The sequence below is a fragment of the Mustela putorius genome, unplaced genomic scaffold (assembly GCF_011764305.1).
Source record: "Mustela putorius furo isolate JIRA1106 unplaced genomic scaffold, ASM1176430v1.1 tig00000127_pilon_pilon_pilon, whole genome shotgun sequence".
NCBI classification, from domain to species: domain Eukaryota; kingdom Metazoa; phylum Chordata; class Mammalia; order Carnivora; family Mustelidae; genus Mustela; species Mustela putorius.
The window spans coordinates 2,405,475-2,411,474 of NW_025421288.1; the positions used below are offsets into that span (position 1 = coordinate 2,405,475).

Sequence of the window (6,000 nt, forward strand, 5' to 3'; positions counted from 1 at the left end):
TTACGTTTAAATTATGCAAAGGACTTGAACAAAAGCATACAAAAGTCTAACAATAAGATGAAAAACAAAATCTCACCGCCATTAGTCATCAGGGAAAGCAAATTAAAATCACAAAAATACATCACCACAGGTCTCCTAGAGTTACCCAAAGGAAACAACAGTACTAAGTGACAAAGTTGTAGAACAATTGGGAATCATCTTGTGTTTTTTTTTTTTAATTTTTATAAATTTATTTTCAGCATAACAGTATTCATTGTTTTTGTACCACACCCAGTGCTCCATGCAATCTGTGCCCTCTCTAATACCCACCACCTGGTACCCCGACCTCCCACCCCCTGCCTCTTCAAAACCCTCAGATTGTTTTTCAGAGTCCATAGTCTCTCATGGTTCACCTCCCCTTCCAATTTCCCCCAACTCCCTTCTCCTCTCTATCTCCCCATGTCCTCCATGCTATTTGTTATGCTCCAAAAATAAGTGAAACCATATGATAATTGACTCTCTCTGCTTGACTTATTTCACTCAGCATAATCTCTTCCAGTCCTGTCCATGTTGCTACAAAAGTTGGGTATTCATCGTCCTTTCTGATGGAGGCATAATACTCCATCGTGTATATGGATCACATCTTCCTTATCCATTCGTCCATTGAAAGGCATCTTGGTTCTTTCCACAGTTTGGCGACCATGGCCATTGCTGCTATAAACATTGGGGTACAGATGGCCCTTCTTTTCACGACATCTGTATCTTTGAGGTAAATACCCAGGAGTGCAGTGGCAGGGTCATAGGGAAGTTCTATTTTTAATTTCTTGAGGAATCTCCACACTGTTCTCCAAAGAGGCTGCACCAACTTGCATTCCCACCAACAGTGGAAGAGGGTTCCCCTTTCTTCACATCCCCTCCAACACATGTTGTTTCCTGTCTTGCTAATTTTGGCCATTCGAACTGGTGTAAGGTGATATCTCAATGTGGTTTTAATTTGAATCTCCCTGATGGCTAGTGATGATGAACATTTTTTCATGTATCTGATACCCATTTGTATGCATTCATTGAAGAAGTGTCTGTTCATATCTTCTGCCCATTTTTTGATATGATTGTCTGTTTTGTGTGTGCTGAGTTTGAGGAGTTCTTTATAGATCCTGGATATCAACCTTTTGTCTGTACTGTCATTTGCAAATATCTTCTCCCATTCCATGGGTTGCCTCCACAATTTTAATGGTGCCAAGTATTCTATGCTGAACAAACCATGAATCCCAAAGATAACCAGTTGGGAGCTTCTTAGAGTTAGTTTTTACTTCCTGTCTCCTAGTGATTGTGAAAACAAACAAACAAAAACAGCTTTTGGAGTCAAGAACCTTAAAATGCGGGCCATTGATTTCATGCCCTCAGTGCTCTAGCTCTCAAACAATCCGTAGCAGGTTCCAGAGAAGTTGTATTATTGCTGAGGAGGCAGAAGTTCTCTCTGTGACAGGAATCAATAGGTTAGCTATATCACAGGTCACCACACTGGAATTATGCCATTTTTCTACTTGCCTAACATTCTACATTCTTAGAAGCTCAGGTCCATTTAGAGAAAGGATATTCCTATGTGTTTGGATTCCAAGTATGGGGCATGCAACTCCTTATTCAAACCTGGATGTTTGTTAAACATCTCTCTTCAGCATGGTTTATAAGACAAATTATTTCTGTCAGATGAAATAATTAATTCCTAGGAGAAAAAGTAACAACACCATGACAAGGTCCTTGAACCTATGGAAAACTCTTTAAATATGCATGCAATGTAAGGTGAATATGATTTTTGTTGATTCCATTTACAGAGCAAGATTCTCACGCTCAGAATGACCCATTTGAATGTGCTTACTCCATATACCTTGCTTCTTGCCTATGGGACAAGAGCCATCTGTAGATGACGTCTCCATATTTTTTTCTAAAATAATCCATTCTAAATTGAAATCCCAAGTGTTCTGTAAAAATTTTTTTGAGTCTTTAGGATAGAAGGAAGGGAAGCGTTTGATTGATAAAAACACATTCTTAAAAACTTGATTTGATATCAAATTATTTGACTAGTCTCCTACTGGGTGTGTCTTATTTTTCATATTGAAAGTTACCTATCTGAGAGGAGGTCAGTTTGAAGATGGGATTATTTCTGAACACCTCCAAACATCATTAAGATCTTCTAAGCCTGTAAGGTAAGTGTTCAAAATTGCTGATGCATCTTATATATTTTTGCCTCCCATATATATTAATCATTGTTTCAGTCCCTTTAAATATAGTATTCAAGTATTCCATCCTCACCCCATTTCTTCAAAGGATAGTTGGTAAATATCATTCACCTAAACTGACAGAAAAAAAAAATTGATACTCAAGGAATTGAAGCCAATTATTGGACCCTGCTCTTTGTCACTAAACAGCATGCGTTTGCAATGAGACAACTAGTTTAATAATCTAGACTAATCATGAGAGTGAAAACACAATGGAAATACACTTCTCACATAGAAGAGGCATAGTATGAATAATAAGGACACATAGCATCAGCTGTGCTATCCAAGCATGAATGGAGAATCCTTTTTTGTAACAAAGGCTATGGATAATTGAATCTTTGTGCCTTCTTTAAAAGTAAAATGGAGAGGATTCTTCCTGAACTTCTTGCACAGTTAAGTGATTGCATAATTATCACTCAAAATGTCAATAATTCCTATATCCTAGGTGCCTACACAGTTACAAAATAGATGAAAGTTCTCTGTGCATACAACACAGTGGTGATATGTTCAAGGAGGTTTCCTTAAACAATTCTCATGAAAATATTTCATGTGGATATGATTAATCCTGCTTTATACATGAGAAAACAAGGATGTAATGTGCTAGGAAGGTACTCCAGATAAAAGAAGATGCAAGTGGAAAAATCCGAATTCTAATCTTGTCTTTTTGATTTTCAAACCAAAGCACTTAACCACAGTGGAAATCCTTTTCAACATTTAACAGATGGTTTGAAAGCTTGACAGAAAACTAAAAATAAACACCCCAAAACCCAAAACTCAAAACCAAAACCCAAAAAATCAGATGGTTTGCGTTGCAGATGGATTAGAGTAGGGAGAACTAAGTCTGAGGGAGAAGTCAAGACAAAAAGAGCTTTCAATAAACATAGTACCACATTTTTAAATTTTTATTTGACTTTTTCATTTTTATTATTTTTTTTTTTACTTGATAGTTGGGAGTTCAAGCATTTCTGTGTGTCTGTGTTTGTGTGTGTGTGTGTGTGCACCCTAATGAAATTGTGTTATAGACACTGGCCTCCAAAGTAGTAATAAAGCGATTACATTTATTGTGGTCATATAAGAAAAATATAATTAGTTCAATGTTGTTAATTATAACAATATAGGGCATGGGTAATAATTTGGAGGAAAACCATGAAAAAGTATATTCTGAACTAATCTTAGTTCTTGCTCTTAATTAGCATCTTGATCTTGGCAGAATCTTTACCTCCTCTATGTTTCTATTACTTAAAATATAAAATAATTGCCAAAACAAGAGCTGGAATTATCTTACAGGTTTGTGGTGGGGATTAATTCAATAAACATCTTCAAAAAGCACTGACAGCCACTAAATATTCACTTTTAGTGAATATTGTTATTGTTATTATTACCATCAACCTAATTCTCTGACACTGATTGCTCATCTCAAAATGGATGGAATAACACCAAACAAATGGGATGTTATCAGTATTTAATGAGATCCTATCTATACAACATTTGCTTTCATACATGAACATATTAATCAACTATTAAACTCTCTCTATATATGTATAATAAGCAAATATAATATTATTGTATATAAAAATAAACATTATTAATTATTTTATAGTAGATTTTTATACTTTACGTACTGACAATCAACACCCTGTTAATACTATGTAAACTATAATAAATAATCTCTTAACTGGGGTTTCTATCTCTGGCTTCCAAACTCTTACTGAACCTTACCCCACTTCATCCAAGACACATGAAGATCTTTATTAAAATTTTATCCCTTATTATCTCTTCCTCAAATTCCTCTTCACTTTTCCTTGTATATTCTTACTGTCTTCTCATGGTTTCCCATTTCCCAAGGATAAAGGTAAAATTCCTACCATTGCATTCACAGCTTGTACATCATAAACCACCTCCCTTTTCTTACTTAATGTATTCAATTTCTTACTTAATGTATTCCTATTACATGACTAATTACCTCAGATGACGAAATGTGCACAAATGATCTCCTGCCTGTGTGTTTACAAAGTTCCCTATGGCCATACTCAACAGAAATTTCAATGAGTAAATAATTTACATAATCATAAAGAATTCATAATTTGTTTTCTATCTCAGAAAACCATATGAGAATCCACAATTCAATAGAATCTAGGTATGTTTTACTTACTAGATGAAAAAGCTTAATACATTCAAGGTTACATTAATAAAAAGGAATTTTTTTCAGGTAATGCAATTATTCATAATATGAAATAATGGAGAATAGAAACAACGTGACGGAGTTTGTTCTTCTGGGCCTCACAGAGAATCCAAAGATGCAGAAAATCATATTTGTTGTCTTTTTGGTGATTTACATCATCTCTGAGGTAGGAAATATGCTCACCGTGGTCACTATCACTACCAGCCCATTATTGGGGTCTCCCATGTACTATTTCCTGGCCTATCTCTCTTTCATTGATGCCTGTTATACTTCTGTTATTACCCCTAAACTGATCATAGATTCACTCCGTGAAAAGAAGACCACCACATTCAATGCCTGTATAATCCAAATCTTTGGAGGACATTTCTTTGCAGGTGCTGATATCATCCTACTTACTGTGATGGCCTATGACCACTATGTGGCCATCTGCAAACCATTGCACTACACGACCATCATGAATTGGCGGGTGTGTGGCCTGTTAATGGGAGTGGCGTGGGTGGGAGGCATTCTCCATCAGCCATACAGATCCTCTTTATCATCCCTTTACCCTTCTGTGGCCCTAATGTCATAGATCACTTTATGTGTGATCTTAACCCTTTGCTTAATCTTGCTTGCACTGATACCCACACCCTAGGGATCTTTGTTGCTGCCAGCAGTGGTTTCATCTGTGTTTTCCTCTTCCTCCTCTTGGTCATCTCCTATGTGGTCATTCTGTACTCCCTAAGGAACCACAGCTTGGAGGCAAAGCGTAAAGCCCTCTCCACCTGTGTCTCCCACATCACAGTAGTTATCCTATTCTTTGTGCCCTGCATATTTGAGTACATGAGACCTGTGACTACTTTATCAATTGATAAAGCAGTCACAGTATTCTACACTATGATAACACCAATGTTAAACCCCTTAATCTATACCTTAAGAAATGATCAGATGAAAAATGCCATTAGGATATTGTGTAGTAGAAAAGCTATTTCAAGTAATAAATAAATATGCCTAGAGCTCAACACTGATTCAATGAAAACAAAGGTCAAAAGAACATTTTGGAAGTTCTCAGAAAGGAATACCTACCAAATAAAGAAATAACAAACTAGTATGAATGATAACTTCTGAACTGAGTGGAGCAGAAATCTGTGCAAGGAACAAAAAAATTACCATAGCTTTTTACATATATACATACACACACGCATATATATAGATATATATGTATATATACAGCATGTAGTATTGGCATATATATATTCATAATCACTATGAATATTCACTATCTATAAAATCTAACATATTTTATCAAGAATTCTGCTCATTTTTATATAACAGCATTGATGATGACATGCTTCCTATAAAATTAGGATATAAAATGACTATAGCATTATAAAAGTGGAGAGCCCTTTAACCTATGAGGGGTAATGAAGATTACCCCAACTTTCCAAATTCCTTTGTAGACTTCAGAGTCACATAGTATTGTTCAAGTTACCCTTCATAGGCTGCTAACCCATTACAAAGAATCATGACTCTAATGAACATCTTATTATCTGAGAGAATTTCTATTAAATAAAATCACACTTT

At 35.6% G+C, this 6,000-nt stretch overlaps 1 pseudogene; it reads left to right on the forward strand.

The window, feature by feature from the left end:
• The first annotated feature begins 4,492 nt into the window (after positions 1-4,492).
• LOC123388477 lies at positions 4,493-5,421 on the forward strand (annotated as a pseudogene).
• Positions 5,422-6,000: the final 579 nt, after the last annotated feature.